The following is a 9,949-nucleotide window of genomic DNA, read 5'->3' on the forward strand; positions in this document are numbered from 1 at the left end:
CACTGGTTTTGGGCCTCTTAGCTTTCTTCGCTCAGCTTCAGTACAAGCAAGCAAACCACTCTGAAAAAAAAAAGCCTACAGCACCTGGTATTCCCAGGCGGTCTCCCATCCAGGTACTAACCAGGCCCGACCCTGCTTAACTTCTGAGATCGGACGAGATCAGGTGCTTTCAGGGTGGTATGGCCGTAGGCTCTAGGAGCACTGGTTTTGGGCCTCTTAGCTTTCTTCGCTCAGCTTCAGTACAAGCAAGCAAACCACTCTGAAAAAAAAAAGCCTACAGCACCTGGTATTCCCAGGCGGTCTCCCATCCAGGTACTAACCAGGCCCGACCCTGCTTAACTTCTGAGATCGGACGAGATCAGGTGCTTTCAGGGTGGTATGGCCGTAGGCTCTAGGAGCACTGGTTTTGGGCCTCTTAGCTTTCTTCGCTCAGCTTCAGTACAAGCAAGCAAACCACTCTGAAAAAAAAAAGCCTACAGCACCTGGTATTCCCAGGCGGTCTCCCATCCAGGTACTAACCAGGCCCGACCCTGCTTAACTTCTGAGATCGGACGAGATCAGGTGCTTTCAGGGTGGTATGGCCGTAGGCTCTAGGAGCACTGGTTTTGGGCCTCTTAGCTTTCTTCGCTCAGCTTCAGTACAAGCAAGCAAACCACTCTGAAAAAAAAAAGCCTACAGCACCTGGTATTCCCAGGCGGTCTCCCATCCAGGTACTAACCAGGCCCGACCCTGCTTAACTTCTGAGATCGGACGAGATCAGGTGCTTTCAGGGTGGTATGGCCGTAGGCTCTAGGAGCACTGGTTTTGGGCCTCTTAGCTTTCTTCGCTCAGCTTCAGTACAAGCAAGCAAACCACTCTGAAAAAAAAAAGCCTACAGCACCTGGTATTCCCAGGCGGTCTCCCATCCAGGTACTAACCAGGCCCGACCCTGCTTAACTTCTGAGATCGGACGAGATCAGGTGCTTTCAGGGTGGTATGGCCGTAGGCTCTAGGAGCACTGGTTTTGGGCCTCTTAGCTTTCTTCGCTCAGCTTCAGTACAAGCAAGCAAACCACTCTGAAAAAAAAAAGCCTACAGCACCTGGTATTCCCAGGCGGTCTCCCATCCAGGTACTAACCAGGCCCGACCCTGCTTAACTTCTGAGATCGGACGAGATCAGGTGCTTTCAGGGTGGTATGGCCGTAGGCTCTAGGAGCACTGGTTTTGGGCCTCTTAGCTTTCTTCGCTCAGCTTCAGTACAAGCAAGCAAACCACTCTGAAAAAAAAAAGCCTACAGCACCTGGTATTCCCAGGCGGTCTCCCATCCAGGTACTAACCAGGCCCGACCCTGCTTAACTTCTGAGATCGGACGAGATCAGGTGCTTTCAGGGTGGTATGGCCGTAGGCTCTAGGAGCACTGGTTTTGGGCCTCTTAGCTTTCTTCGCTCAGCTTCAGTACAAGCAAGCAAACCACTCTGAAAAAAAAAAGCCTACAGCACCTGGTATTCCCAGGCGGTCTCCCATCCAGGTACTAACCAGGCCCGACCCTGCTTAACTTCTGAGATCGGACGAGATCAGGTGCTTTCAGGGTGGTATGGCCGTAGGCTCTAGGAGCACTGGTTTTGGGCCTCTTAGCTTTCTTCGCTCAGCTTCAGTACAAGCAAGCAAACCACTCTGAAAAAAAAAAGCCTACAGCACCTGGTATTCCCAGGCGGTCTCCCATCCAGGTACTAACCAGGCCCGACCCTGCTTAACTTCTGAGATCGGACGAGATCAGGTGCTTTCAGGGTGGTATGGCCGTAGGCTCTAGGAGCACTGGTTTTGGGCCTCTTAGCTTTCTTCGCTCAGCTTCAGTACAAGCAAGCAAACCACTCTGAAAAAAAAAAGCCTACAGCACCTGGTATTCCCAGGCGGTCTCCCATCCAGGTACTAACCAGGCCCGACCCTGCTTAACTTCTGAGATCGGACGAGATCAGGTGCTTTCAGGGTGGTATGGCCGTAGGCTCTAGGAGCACTGGTTTTGGGCCTCTTAGCTTTCTTCGCTCAGCTTCAGTACAAGCAAGCAAACCACTCTGAAAAAAAAAAGCCTACAGCACCTGGTATTCCCAGGCGGTCTCCCATCCAGGTACTAACCAGGCCCGACCCTGCTTAACTTCTGAGATCGGACGAGATCAGGTGCTTTCAGGGTGGTATGGCCGTAGGCTCTAGGAGCACTGGTTTTGGGCCTCTTAGCTTTCTTCGCTCAGCTTCAGTACAAGCAAGCAAACCACTCTGAAAAAAAAAAGCCTACAGCACCTGGTATTCCCAGGCGGTCTCCCATCCAGGTACTAACCAGGCCCGACCCTGCTTAACTTCTGAGATCGGACGAGATCAGGTGCTTTCAGGGTGGTATGGCCGTAGGCTCTAGGAGCACTGGTTTTGGGCCTCTTAGCTTTCTTCGCTCAGCTTCAGTACAAGCAAGCAAACCACTCTGAAAAAAAAAAGCCTACAGCACCTGGTATTCCCAGGCGGTCTCCCATCCAGGTACTAACCAGGCCCGACCCTGCTTAACTTCTGAGATCGGACGAGATCAGGTGCTTTCAGGGTGGTATGGCCGTAGGCTCTAGGAGCACTGGTTTTGGGCCTCTTAGCTTTCTTCGCTCAGCTTCAGTACAAGCAAGCAAACCACTCTGAAAAAAAAAAGCCTACAGCACCTGGTATTCCCAGGCGGTCTCCCATCCAGGTACTAACCAGGCCCGACCCTGCTTAACTTCTGAGATCGGACGAGATCAGGTGCTTTCAGGGTGGTATGGCCGTAGGCTCTAGGAGCACTGGTTTTGGGCCTCTTAGCTTTCTTCGCTCAGCTTCAGTACAAGCAAGCAAACCACTCTGAAAAAAAAAAGCCTACAGCACCTGGTATTCCCAGGCGGTCTCCCATCCAGGTACTAACCAGGCCCGACCCTGCTTAACTTCTGAGATCGGACGAGATCAGGTGCTTTCAGGGTGGTATGGCCGTAGGCTCTAGGAGCACTGGTTTTGGGCCTCTTAGCTTTCTTCGCTCAGCTTCAGTACAAGCAAGCAAACCACTCTGAAAAAAAAAAGCCTACAGCACCTGGTATTCCCAGGCGGTCTCCCATCCAGGTACTAACCAGGCCCGACCCTGCTTAACTTCTGAGATCGGACGAGATCAGGTGCTTTCAGGGTGGTATGGCCGTAGGCTCTAGGAGCACTGGTTTTGGGCCTCTTAGCTTTCTTCGCTCAGCTTCAGTACAAGCAAGCAAACCACTCTGAAAAAAAAAAGCCTACAGCACCTGGTATTCCCAGGCGGTCTCCCATCCAGGTACTAACCAGGCCCGACCCTGCTTAACTTCTGAGATCGGACGAGATCAGGTGCTTTCAGGGTGGTATGGCCGTAGGCTCTAGGAGCACTGGTTTTGGGCCTCTTAGCTTTCTTCGCTCAGCTTCAGTACAAGCAAGCAAACCACTCTGAAAAAAAAAAGCCTACAGCACCTGGTATTCCCAGGCGGTCTCCCATCCAGGTACTAACCAGGCCCGACCCTGCTTAACTTCTGAGATCGGACGAGATCAGGTGCTTTCAGGGTGGTATGGCCGTAGGCTCTAGGAGCACTGGTTTTGGGCCTCTTAGCTTTCTTCGCTCAGCTTCAGTACAAGCAAGCAAACCACTCTGAAAAAAAAAAGCCTACAGCACCTGGTATTCCCAGGCGGTCTCCCATCCAGGTACTAACCAGGCCCGACCCTGCTTAACTTCTGAGATCGGACGAGATCAGGTGCTTTCAGGGTGGTATGGCCGTAGGCTCTAGGAGCACTGGTTTTGGGCCTCTTAGCTTTCTTCGCTCAGCTTCAGTACAAGCAAGCAAACCACTCTGAAAAAAAAAAGCCTACAGCACCTGGTATTCCCAGGCGGTCTCCCATCCAGGTACTAACCAGGCCCGACCCTGCTTAACTTCTGAGATCGGACGAGATCAGGTGCTTTCAGGGTGGTATGGCCGTAGGCTCTAGGAGCACTGGTTTTGGGCCTCTTAGCTTTCTTCGCTCAGCTTCAGTACAAGCAAGCAAACCACTCTGAAAAAAAAAAGCCTACAGCACCTGGTATTCCCAGGCGGTCTCCCATCCAGGTACTAACCAGGCCCGACCCTGCTTAACTTCTGAGATCGGACGAGATCAGGTGCTTTCAGGGTGGTATGGCCGTAGGCTCTAGGAGCACTGGTTTTGGGCCTCTTAGCTTTCTTCGCTCAGCTTCAGTACAAGCAAGCAAACCACTCTGAAAAAAAAAAGCCTACAGCACCTGGTATTCCCAGGCGGTCTCCCATCCAGGTACTAACCAGGCCCGACCCTGCTTAACTTCTGAGATCGGACGAGATCAGGTGCTTTCAGGGTGGTATGGCCGTAGGCTCTAGGAGCACTGGTTTTGGGCCTCTTAGCTTTCTTCGCTCAGCTTCAGTACAAGCAAGCAAACCACTCTGAAAAAAAAAAGCCTACAGCACCTGGTATTCCCAGGCGGTCTCCCATCCAGGTACTAACCAGGCCCGACCCTGCTTAACTTCTGAGATCGGACGAGATCAGGTGCTTTCAGGGTGGTATGGCCGTAGGCTCTAGGAGCACTGGTTTTGGGCCTCTTAGCTTTCTTCGCTCAGCTTCAGTACAAGCAAGCAAACCACTCTGAAAAAAAAAAGCCTACAGCACCTGGTATTCCCAGGCGGTCTCCCATCCAGGTACTAACCAGGCCCGACCCTGCTTAACTTCTGAGATCGGACGAGATCAGGTGCTTTCAGGGTGGTATGGCCGTAGGCTCTAGGAGCACTGGTTTTGGGCCTCTTAGCTTTCTTCGCTCAGCTTCAGTACAAGCAAGCAAACCACTCTGAAAAAAAAAAGCCTACAGCACCTGGTATTCCCAGGCGGTCTCCCATCCAGGTACTAACCAGGCCCGACCCTGCTTAACTTCTGAGATCGGACGAGATCAGGTGCTTTCAGGGTGGTATGGCCGTAGGCTCTAGGAGCACTGGTTTTGGGCCTCTTAGCTTTCTTCGCTCAGCTTCAGTACAAGCAAGCAAACCACTCTGAAAAAAAAAAGCCTACAGCACCTGGTATTCCCAGGCGGTCTCCCATCCAGGTACTAACCAGGCCCGACCCTGCTTAACTTCTGAGATCGGACGAGATCAGGTGCTTTCAGGGTGGTATGGCCGTAGGCTCTAGGAGCACTGGTTTTGGGCCTCTTAGCTTTCTTCGCTCAGCTTCAGTACAAGCAAGCAAACCACTCTGAAAAAAAAAAGCCTACAGCACCTGGTATTCCCAGGCGGTCTCCCATCCAGGTACTAACCAGGCCCGACCCTGCTTAACTTCTGAGATCGGACGAGATCAGGTGCTTTCAGGGTGGTATGGCCGTAGGCTCTAGGAGCACTGGTTTTGGGCCTCTTAGCTTTCTTCGCTCAGCTTCAGTACAAGCAAGCAAACCACTCTGAAAAAAAAAAGCCTACAGCACCTGGTATTCCCAGGCGGTCTCCCATCCAGGTACTAACCAGGCCCGACCCTGCTTAACTTCTGAGATCGGACGAGATCAGGTGCTTTCAGGGTGGTATGGCCGTAGGCTCTAGGAGCACTGGTTTTGGGCCTCTTAGCTTTCTTCGCTCAGCTTCAGTACAAGCAAGCAAACCACTCTGAAAAAAAAAAGCCTACAGCACCTGGTATTCCCAGGCGGTCTCCCATCCAGGTACTAACCAGGCCCGACCCTGCTTAACTTCTGAGATCGGACGAGATCAGGTGCTTTCAGGGTGGTATGGCCGTAGGCTCTAGGAGCACTGGTTTTGGGCCTCTTAGCTTTCTTCGCTCAGCTTCAGTACAAGCAAGCAAACCACTCTGAAAAAAAAAAGCCTACAGCACCTGGTATTCCCAGGCGGTCTCCCATCCAGGTACTAACCAGGCCCGACCCTGCTTAACTTCTGAGATCGGACGAGATCAGGTGCTTTCAGGGTGGTATGGCCGTAGGCTCTAGGAGCACTGGTTTTGGGCCTCTTAGCTTTCTTCGCTCAGCTTCAGTACAAGCAAGCAAACCACTCTGAAAAAAAAAAGCCTACAGCACCTGGTATTCCCAGGCGGTCTCCCATCCAGGTACTAACCAGGCCCGACCCTGCTTAACTTCTGAGATCGGACGAGATCAGGTGCTTTCAGGGTGGTATGGCCGTAGGCTCTAGGAGCACTGGTTTTGGGCCTCTTAGCTTTCTTCGCTCAGCTTCAGTACAAGCAAGCAAACCACTCTGAAAAAAAAAAGCCTACAGCACCTGGTATTCCCAGGCGGTCTCCCATCCAGGTACTAACCAGGCCCGACCCTGCTTAACTTCTGAGATCGGACGAGATCAGGTGCTTTCAGGGTGGTATGGCCGTAGGCTCTAGGAGCACTGGTTTTGGGCCTCTTAGCTTTCTTCGCTCAGCTTCAGTACAAGCAAGCAAACCACTCTGAAAAAAAAAAGCCTACAGCACCTGGTATTCCCAGGCGGTCTCCCATCCAGGTACTAACCAGGCCCGACCCTGCTTAACTTCTGAGATCGGACGAGATCAGGTGCTTTCAGGGTGGTATGGCCGTAGGCTCTAGGAGCACTGGTTTTGGGCCTCTTAGCTTTCTTCGCTCAGCTTCAGTACAAGCAAGCAAACCACTCTGAAAAAAAAAAGCCTACAGCACCTGGTATTCCCAGGCGGTCTCCCATCCAGGTACTAACCAGGCCCGACCCTGCTTAACTTCTGAGATCGGACGAGATCAGGTGCTTTCAGGGTGGTATGGCCGTAGGCTCTAGGAGCACTGGTTTTGGGCCTCTTAGCTTTCTTCGCTCAGCTTCAGTACAAGCAAGCAAACCACTCTGAAAAAAAAAAGCCTACAGCACCTGGTATTCCCAGGCGGTCTCCCATCCAGGTACTAACCAGGCCCGACCCTGCTTAACTTCTGAGATCGGACGAGATCAGGTGCTTTCAGGGTGGTATGGCCGTAGGCTCTAGGAGCACTGGTTTTGGGCCTCTTAGCTTTCTTCGCTCAGCTTCAGTACAAGCAAGCAAACCACTCTGAAAAAAAAAAGCCTACAGCACCTGGTATTCCCAGGCGGTCTCCCATCCAGGTACTAACCAGGCCCGACCCTGCTTAACTTCTGAGATCGGACGAGATCAGGTGCTTTCAGGGTGGTATGGCCGTAGGCTCTAGGAGCACTGGTTTTGGGCCTCTTAGCTTTCTTCGCTCAGCTTCAGTACAAGCAAGCAAACCACTCTGAAAAAAAAAAGCCTACAGCACCTGGTATTCCCAGGCGGTCTCCCATCCAGGTACTAACCAGGCCCGACCCTGCTTAACTTCTGAGATCGGACGAGATCAGGTGCTTTCAGGGTGGTATGGCCGTAGGCTCTAGGAGCACTGGTTTTGGGCCTCTTAGCTTTCTTCGCTCAGCTTCAGTACAAGCAAGCAAACCACTCTGAAAAAAAAAAGCCTACAGCACCTGGTATTCCCAGGCGGTCTCCCATCCAGGTACTAACCAGGCCCGACCCTGCTTAACTTCTGAGATCGGACGAGATCAGGTGCTTTCAGGGTGGTATGGCCGTAGGCTCTAGGAGCACTGGTTTTGGGCCTCTTAGCTTTCTTCGCTCAGCTTCAGTACAAGCAAGCAAACCACTCTGAAAAAAAAAAGCCTACAGCACCTGGTATTCCCAGGCGGTCTCCCATCCAGGTACTAACCAGGCCCGACCCTGCTTAACTTCTGAGATCGGACGAGATCAGGTGCTTTCAGGGTGGTATGGCCGTAGGCTCTAGGAGCACTGGTTTTGGGCCTCTTAGCTTTCTTCGCTCAGCTTCAGTACAAGCAAGCAAACCACTCTGAAAAAAAAAAGCCTACAGCACCTGGTATTCCCAGGCGGTCTCCCATCCAGGTACTAACCAGGCCCGACCCTGCTTAACTTCTGAGATCGGACGAGATCAGGTGCTTTCAGGGTGGTATGGCCGTAGGCTCTAGGAGCACTGGTTTTGGGCCTCTTAGCTTTCTTCGCTCAGCTTCAGTACAAGCAAGCAAACCACTCTGAAAAAAAAAAGCCTACAGCACCTGGTATTCCCAGGCGGTCTCCCATCCAGGTACTAACCAGGCCCGACCCTGCTTAACTTCTGAGATCGGACGAGATCAGGTGCTTTCAGGGTGGTATGGCCGTAGGCTCTAGGAGCACTGGTTTTGGGCCTCTTAGCTTTCTTCGCTCAGCTTCAGTACAAGCAAGCAAACCACTCTGAAAAAAAAAAGCCTACAGCACCTGGTATTCCCAGGCGGTCTCCCATCCAGGTACTAACCAGGCCCGACCCTGCTTAACTTCTGAGATCGGACGAGATCAGGTGCTTTCAGGGTGGTATGGCCGTAGGCTCTAGGAGCACTGGTTTTGGGCCTCTTAGCTTTCTTCGCTCAGCTTCAGTACAAGCAAGCAAACCACTCTGAAAAAAAAAAGCCTACAGCACCTGGTATTCCCAGGCGGTCTCCCATCCAGGTACTAACCAGGCCCGACCCTGCTTAACTTCTGAGATCGGACGAGATCAGGTGCTTTCAGGGTGGTATGGCCGTAGGCTCTAGGAGCACTGGTTTTGGGCCTCTTAGCTTTCTTCGCTCAGCTTCAGTACAAGCAAGCAAACCACTCTGAAAAAAAAAAGCCTACAGCACCTGGTATTCCCAGGCGGTCTCCCATCCAGGTACTAACCAGGCCCGACCCTGCTTAACTTCTGAGATCGGACGAGATCAGGTGCTTTCAGGGTGGTATGGCCGTAGGCTCTAGGAGCACTGGTTTTGGGCCTCTTAGCTTTCTTCGCTCAGCTTCAGTACAAGCAAGCAAACCACTCTGAAAAAAAAAAGCCTACAGCACCTGGTATTCCCAGGCGGTCTCCCATCCAGGTACTAACCAGGCCCGACCCTGCTTAACTTCTGAGCGGACGAGATCAGGTGCTTTCAGGGTGGTATGGCCGTAGGCTCTAGGAGCACTGGTTTTGGGCCTCTTAGCTTTCTTCGCTCAGCTTCAGTACAAGCAAGCAAACCACTCTGAAAAAAAAAAGCCTACAGCACCTGGTATTCCCAGGCGGTCTCCCATCCAGGTACTAACCAGGCCCGACCCTGCTTAACTTCTGAGATCGGACGAGATCAGGTGCTTTCAGGGTGGTATGGCCGTAGGCTCTAGGAGCACTGGTTTTGGGCCTCTTAGCTTTCTTCGCTCAGCTTCAGTACAAGCAAGCAAACCACTCTGAAAAAAAAAAGCCTACAGCACCTGGTATTCCCAGGCGGTCTCCCATCCAGGTACTAACCAGGCCCGACCCTGCTTAACTTCTGAGATCGGACGAGATCAGGTGCTTTCAGGGTGGTATGGCCGTAGGCTCTAGGAGCACTGGTTTTGGGCCTCTTAGCTTTCTTCGCTCAGCTTCAGTACAAGCAAGCAAACCACTCTGAAAAAAAAAAGCCTACAGCACCTGGTATTCCCAGGCGGTCTCCCATCCAGGTACTAACCAGGCCCGACCCTGCTTAACTTCTGAGATCGGACGAGATCAGGTGCTTTCAGGGTGGTATGGCCGTAGGCTCTAGGAGCACTGGTTTTGGGCCTCTTAGCTTTCTTCGCTCAGCTTCAGTACAAGCAAGCAAACCACTCTGAAAAAAAAAAGCCTACAGCACCTGGTATTCCCAGGCGGTCTCCCATCCAGGTACTAACCAGGCCCGACCCTGCTTAACTTCTGAGATCGGACGAGATCAGGTGCTTTCAGGGTGGTATGGCCGTAGGCTCTAGGAGCACTGGTTTTGGGCCTCTTAGCTTTCTTCGCTCAGCTTCAGTACAAGCAAGCAAACCACTCTGAAAAAAAAAAGCCTACAGCACCTGGTATTCCCAGGCGGTCTCCCATCCAGGTACTAACCAGGCCCGACCCTGCTTAACTTCTGAGATCGGACGAGATCAGGTGCTTTCAGGGTGGTATGGGCCGTAGGCTCTAGGAG

The 9,949-nt window shown here is 52.3% G+C and overlaps 50 non-coding genes across 50 annotated transcripts; all 50 read right to left on the reverse strand.

The window, feature by feature from the left end:
- Window positions 1–72: 72 nt before the first annotated feature.
- On the reverse strand, window positions 73–191 carry LOC147682562 (5S ribosomal RNA). Its single transcript, XR_015302312.1, has one exon. It is a non-coding gene; the product is annotated as a 5S ribosomal RNA (ribosomal RNA).
- Window positions 192–271: 80 nt separating this feature from the next.
- LOC147682563 (5S ribosomal RNA) lies at window positions 272–390 on the reverse strand. The gene has a single exon (XR_015302313.1). It is a non-coding gene; the product is annotated as a 5S ribosomal RNA (ribosomal RNA).
- Window positions 391–470: 80 nt separating this feature from the next.
- LOC147682564 (5S ribosomal RNA) lies at window positions 471–589 on the reverse strand. The gene has a single exon (XR_015302314.1). It is a non-coding gene; the product is annotated as a 5S ribosomal RNA (ribosomal RNA).
- An 80-nt stretch (window positions 590–669) lies between these two features.
- Window positions 670–788, reverse strand: LOC147682565 (5S ribosomal RNA). Its single transcript, XR_015302315.1, has one exon. It is a non-coding gene; the product is annotated as a 5S ribosomal RNA (ribosomal RNA).
- An 80-nt stretch (window positions 789–868) lies between these two features.
- LOC147682566 (5S ribosomal RNA) lies at window positions 869–987 on the reverse strand. The gene has a single exon (XR_015302316.1). It is a non-coding gene; the product is annotated as a 5S ribosomal RNA (ribosomal RNA).
- An 80-nt stretch (window positions 988–1,067) lies between these two features.
- Window positions 1,068–1,186, reverse strand: LOC147682567 (5S ribosomal RNA). The gene has a single exon (XR_015302317.1). It is a non-coding gene; the product is annotated as a 5S ribosomal RNA (ribosomal RNA).
- An 80-nt stretch (window positions 1,187–1,266) lies between these two features.
- Window positions 1,267–1,385, reverse strand: LOC147682568 (5S ribosomal RNA). Its single transcript, XR_015302318.1, has one exon. It is a non-coding gene; the product is annotated as a 5S ribosomal RNA (ribosomal RNA).
- An 80-nt stretch (window positions 1,386–1,465) lies between these two features.
- Window positions 1,466–1,584, reverse strand: LOC147682569 (5S ribosomal RNA). Its single transcript, XR_015302320.1, has one exon. It is a non-coding gene; the product is annotated as a 5S ribosomal RNA (ribosomal RNA).
- Window positions 1,585–1,664: 80 nt separating this feature from the next.
- On the reverse strand, window positions 1,665–1,783 carry LOC147682570 (5S ribosomal RNA). The gene has a single exon (XR_015302321.1). It is a non-coding gene; the product is annotated as a 5S ribosomal RNA (ribosomal RNA).
- Window positions 1,784–1,863: 80 nt separating this feature from the next.
- On the reverse strand, window positions 1,864–1,982 carry LOC147682571 (5S ribosomal RNA). The gene has a single exon (XR_015302322.1). It is a non-coding gene; the product is annotated as a 5S ribosomal RNA (ribosomal RNA).
- An 80-nt stretch (window positions 1,983–2,062) lies between these two features.
- LOC147682572 (5S ribosomal RNA) lies at window positions 2,063–2,181 on the reverse strand. Its single transcript, XR_015302323.1, has one exon. It is a non-coding gene; the product is annotated as a 5S ribosomal RNA (ribosomal RNA).
- An 80-nt stretch (window positions 2,182–2,261) lies between these two features.
- LOC147682573 (5S ribosomal RNA) lies at window positions 2,262–2,380 on the reverse strand. Its single transcript, XR_015302324.1, has one exon. It is a non-coding gene; the product is annotated as a 5S ribosomal RNA (ribosomal RNA).
- An 80-nt stretch (window positions 2,381–2,460) lies between these two features.
- LOC147682574 (5S ribosomal RNA) lies at window positions 2,461–2,579 on the reverse strand. The gene has a single exon (XR_015302325.1). It is a non-coding gene; the product is annotated as a 5S ribosomal RNA (ribosomal RNA).
- An 80-nt stretch (window positions 2,580–2,659) lies between these two features.
- LOC147682575 (5S ribosomal RNA) lies at window positions 2,660–2,778 on the reverse strand. Its single transcript, XR_015302326.1, has one exon. It is a non-coding gene; the product is annotated as a 5S ribosomal RNA (ribosomal RNA).
- An 80-nt stretch (window positions 2,779–2,858) lies between these two features.
- Window positions 2,859–2,977, reverse strand: LOC147682576 (5S ribosomal RNA). Its single transcript, XR_015302327.1, has one exon. It is a non-coding gene; the product is annotated as a 5S ribosomal RNA (ribosomal RNA).
- An 80-nt stretch (window positions 2,978–3,057) lies between these two features.
- Window positions 3,058–3,176, reverse strand: LOC147682577 (5S ribosomal RNA). The gene has a single exon (XR_015302328.1). It is a non-coding gene; the product is annotated as a 5S ribosomal RNA (ribosomal RNA).
- Window positions 3,177–3,256: 80 nt separating this feature from the next.
- LOC147682578 (5S ribosomal RNA) lies at window positions 3,257–3,375 on the reverse strand. Its single transcript, XR_015302329.1, has one exon. It is a non-coding gene; the product is annotated as a 5S ribosomal RNA (ribosomal RNA).
- An 80-nt stretch (window positions 3,376–3,455) lies between these two features.
- LOC147682579 (5S ribosomal RNA) lies at window positions 3,456–3,574 on the reverse strand. Its single transcript, XR_015302331.1, has one exon. It is a non-coding gene; the product is annotated as a 5S ribosomal RNA (ribosomal RNA).
- An 80-nt stretch (window positions 3,575–3,654) lies between these two features.
- LOC147682580 (5S ribosomal RNA) lies at window positions 3,655–3,773 on the reverse strand. Its single transcript, XR_015302332.1, has one exon. It is a non-coding gene; the product is annotated as a 5S ribosomal RNA (ribosomal RNA).
- Window positions 3,774–3,853: 80 nt separating this feature from the next.
- LOC147682581 (5S ribosomal RNA) lies at window positions 3,854–3,972 on the reverse strand. Its single transcript, XR_015302333.1, has one exon. It is a non-coding gene; the product is annotated as a 5S ribosomal RNA (ribosomal RNA).
- An 80-nt stretch (window positions 3,973–4,052) lies between these two features.
- LOC147682582 (5S ribosomal RNA) lies at window positions 4,053–4,171 on the reverse strand. Its single transcript, XR_015302334.1, has one exon. It is a non-coding gene; the product is annotated as a 5S ribosomal RNA (ribosomal RNA).
- An 80-nt stretch (window positions 4,172–4,251) lies between these two features.
- LOC147682583 (5S ribosomal RNA) lies at window positions 4,252–4,370 on the reverse strand. The gene has a single exon (XR_015302335.1). It is a non-coding gene; the product is annotated as a 5S ribosomal RNA (ribosomal RNA).
- An 80-nt stretch (window positions 4,371–4,450) lies between these two features.
- Window positions 4,451–4,569, reverse strand: LOC147682584 (5S ribosomal RNA). Its single transcript, XR_015302336.1, has one exon. It is a non-coding gene; the product is annotated as a 5S ribosomal RNA (ribosomal RNA).
- Window positions 4,570–4,649: 80 nt separating this feature from the next.
- Window positions 4,650–4,768, reverse strand: LOC147682585 (5S ribosomal RNA). The gene has a single exon (XR_015302337.1). It is a non-coding gene; the product is annotated as a 5S ribosomal RNA (ribosomal RNA).
- An 80-nt stretch (window positions 4,769–4,848) lies between these two features.
- Window positions 4,849–4,967, reverse strand: LOC147682586 (5S ribosomal RNA). Its single transcript, XR_015302338.1, has one exon. It is a non-coding gene; the product is annotated as a 5S ribosomal RNA (ribosomal RNA).
- Window positions 4,968–5,047: 80 nt separating this feature from the next.
- LOC147682587 (5S ribosomal RNA) lies at window positions 5,048–5,166 on the reverse strand. The gene has a single exon (XR_015302339.1). It is a non-coding gene; the product is annotated as a 5S ribosomal RNA (ribosomal RNA).
- Window positions 5,167–5,246: 80 nt separating this feature from the next.
- LOC147682588 (5S ribosomal RNA) lies at window positions 5,247–5,365 on the reverse strand. The gene has a single exon (XR_015302340.1). It is a non-coding gene; the product is annotated as a 5S ribosomal RNA (ribosomal RNA).
- Window positions 5,366–5,445: 80 nt separating this feature from the next.
- LOC147682589 (5S ribosomal RNA) lies at window positions 5,446–5,564 on the reverse strand. Its single transcript, XR_015302342.1, has one exon. It is a non-coding gene; the product is annotated as a 5S ribosomal RNA (ribosomal RNA).
- Window positions 5,565–5,644: 80 nt separating this feature from the next.
- LOC147682590 (5S ribosomal RNA) lies at window positions 5,645–5,763 on the reverse strand. Its single transcript, XR_015302343.1, has one exon. It is a non-coding gene; the product is annotated as a 5S ribosomal RNA (ribosomal RNA).
- An 80-nt stretch (window positions 5,764–5,843) lies between these two features.
- Window positions 5,844–5,962, reverse strand: LOC147682591 (5S ribosomal RNA). The gene has a single exon (XR_015302344.1). It is a non-coding gene; the product is annotated as a 5S ribosomal RNA (ribosomal RNA).
- An 80-nt stretch (window positions 5,963–6,042) lies between these two features.
- Window positions 6,043–6,161, reverse strand: LOC147682592 (5S ribosomal RNA). Its single transcript, XR_015302345.1, has one exon. It is a non-coding gene; the product is annotated as a 5S ribosomal RNA (ribosomal RNA).
- An 80-nt stretch (window positions 6,162–6,241) lies between these two features.
- Window positions 6,242–6,360, reverse strand: LOC147682593 (5S ribosomal RNA). Its single transcript, XR_015302346.1, has one exon. It is a non-coding gene; the product is annotated as a 5S ribosomal RNA (ribosomal RNA).
- An 80-nt stretch (window positions 6,361–6,440) lies between these two features.
- LOC147682594 (5S ribosomal RNA) lies at window positions 6,441–6,559 on the reverse strand. Its single transcript, XR_015302347.1, has one exon. It is a non-coding gene; the product is annotated as a 5S ribosomal RNA (ribosomal RNA).
- An 80-nt stretch (window positions 6,560–6,639) lies between these two features.
- LOC147682595 (5S ribosomal RNA) lies at window positions 6,640–6,758 on the reverse strand. The gene has a single exon (XR_015302348.1). It is a non-coding gene; the product is annotated as a 5S ribosomal RNA (ribosomal RNA).
- An 80-nt stretch (window positions 6,759–6,838) lies between these two features.
- Window positions 6,839–6,957, reverse strand: LOC147682596 (5S ribosomal RNA). Its single transcript, XR_015302349.1, has one exon. It is a non-coding gene; the product is annotated as a 5S ribosomal RNA (ribosomal RNA).
- An 80-nt stretch (window positions 6,958–7,037) lies between these two features.
- LOC147682597 (5S ribosomal RNA) lies at window positions 7,038–7,156 on the reverse strand. Its single transcript, XR_015302350.1, has one exon. It is a non-coding gene; the product is annotated as a 5S ribosomal RNA (ribosomal RNA).
- An 80-nt stretch (window positions 7,157–7,236) lies between these two features.
- LOC147682598 (5S ribosomal RNA) lies at window positions 7,237–7,355 on the reverse strand. The gene has a single exon (XR_015302351.1). It is a non-coding gene; the product is annotated as a 5S ribosomal RNA (ribosomal RNA).
- An 80-nt stretch (window positions 7,356–7,435) lies between these two features.
- Window positions 7,436–7,554, reverse strand: LOC147682599 (5S ribosomal RNA). Its single transcript, XR_015302353.1, has one exon. It is a non-coding gene; the product is annotated as a 5S ribosomal RNA (ribosomal RNA).
- An 80-nt stretch (window positions 7,555–7,634) lies between these two features.
- Window positions 7,635–7,753, reverse strand: LOC147682600 (5S ribosomal RNA). The gene has a single exon (XR_015302354.1). It is a non-coding gene; the product is annotated as a 5S ribosomal RNA (ribosomal RNA).
- An 80-nt stretch (window positions 7,754–7,833) lies between these two features.
- Window positions 7,834–7,952, reverse strand: LOC147682601 (5S ribosomal RNA). The gene has a single exon (XR_015302355.1). It is a non-coding gene; the product is annotated as a 5S ribosomal RNA (ribosomal RNA).
- An 80-nt stretch (window positions 7,953–8,032) lies between these two features.
- On the reverse strand, window positions 8,033–8,151 carry LOC147682602 (5S ribosomal RNA). The gene has a single exon (XR_015302356.1). It is a non-coding gene; the product is annotated as a 5S ribosomal RNA (ribosomal RNA).
- An 80-nt stretch (window positions 8,152–8,231) lies between these two features.
- On the reverse strand, window positions 8,232–8,350 carry LOC147682603 (5S ribosomal RNA). The gene has a single exon (XR_015302357.1). It is a non-coding gene; the product is annotated as a 5S ribosomal RNA (ribosomal RNA).
- An 80-nt stretch (window positions 8,351–8,430) lies between these two features.
- Window positions 8,431–8,549, reverse strand: LOC147682604 (5S ribosomal RNA). The gene has a single exon (XR_015302359.1). It is a non-coding gene; the product is annotated as a 5S ribosomal RNA (ribosomal RNA).
- An 80-nt stretch (window positions 8,550–8,629) lies between these two features.
- LOC147682605 (5S ribosomal RNA) lies at window positions 8,630–8,748 on the reverse strand. Its single transcript, XR_015302360.1, has one exon. It is a non-coding gene; the product is annotated as a 5S ribosomal RNA (ribosomal RNA).
- An 80-nt stretch (window positions 8,749–8,828) lies between these two features.
- Window positions 8,829–8,945, reverse strand: LOC147682606 (5S ribosomal RNA). The gene has a single exon (XR_015301600.1). It is a non-coding gene; the product is annotated as a 5S ribosomal RNA (ribosomal RNA).
- An 80-nt stretch (window positions 8,946–9,025) lies between these two features.
- Window positions 9,026–9,144, reverse strand: LOC147682607 (5S ribosomal RNA). Its single transcript, XR_015302361.1, has one exon. It is a non-coding gene; the product is annotated as a 5S ribosomal RNA (ribosomal RNA).
- An 80-nt stretch (window positions 9,145–9,224) lies between these two features.
- LOC147682608 (5S ribosomal RNA) lies at window positions 9,225–9,343 on the reverse strand. Its single transcript, XR_015302362.1, has one exon. It is a non-coding gene; the product is annotated as a 5S ribosomal RNA (ribosomal RNA).
- An 80-nt stretch (window positions 9,344–9,423) lies between these two features.
- Window positions 9,424–9,542, reverse strand: LOC147682609 (5S ribosomal RNA). Its single transcript, XR_015302363.1, has one exon. It is a non-coding gene; the product is annotated as a 5S ribosomal RNA (ribosomal RNA).
- Window positions 9,543–9,622: 80 nt separating this feature from the next.
- LOC147682610 (5S ribosomal RNA) lies at window positions 9,623–9,741 on the reverse strand. The gene has a single exon (XR_015302364.1). It is a non-coding gene; the product is annotated as a 5S ribosomal RNA (ribosomal RNA).
- Window positions 9,742–9,821: 80 nt separating this feature from the next.
- On the reverse strand, window positions 9,822–9,941 carry LOC147682611 (5S ribosomal RNA). Its single transcript, XR_015301586.1, has one exon. It is a non-coding gene; the product is annotated as a 5S ribosomal RNA (ribosomal RNA).
- Between the last annotated feature and the right edge of the window lie 8 nt (window positions 9,942–9,949).

The sequence above is a fragment of the Lissotriton vulgaris genome, chromosome 11 (assembly GCF_964263255.1).
Source record: "Lissotriton vulgaris chromosome 11, aLisVul1.2, whole genome shotgun sequence".
In the NCBI taxonomy this organism is placed as follows: Eukaryota; Metazoa; Chordata; class Amphibia; order Caudata; family Salamandridae; genus Lissotriton; species Lissotriton vulgaris.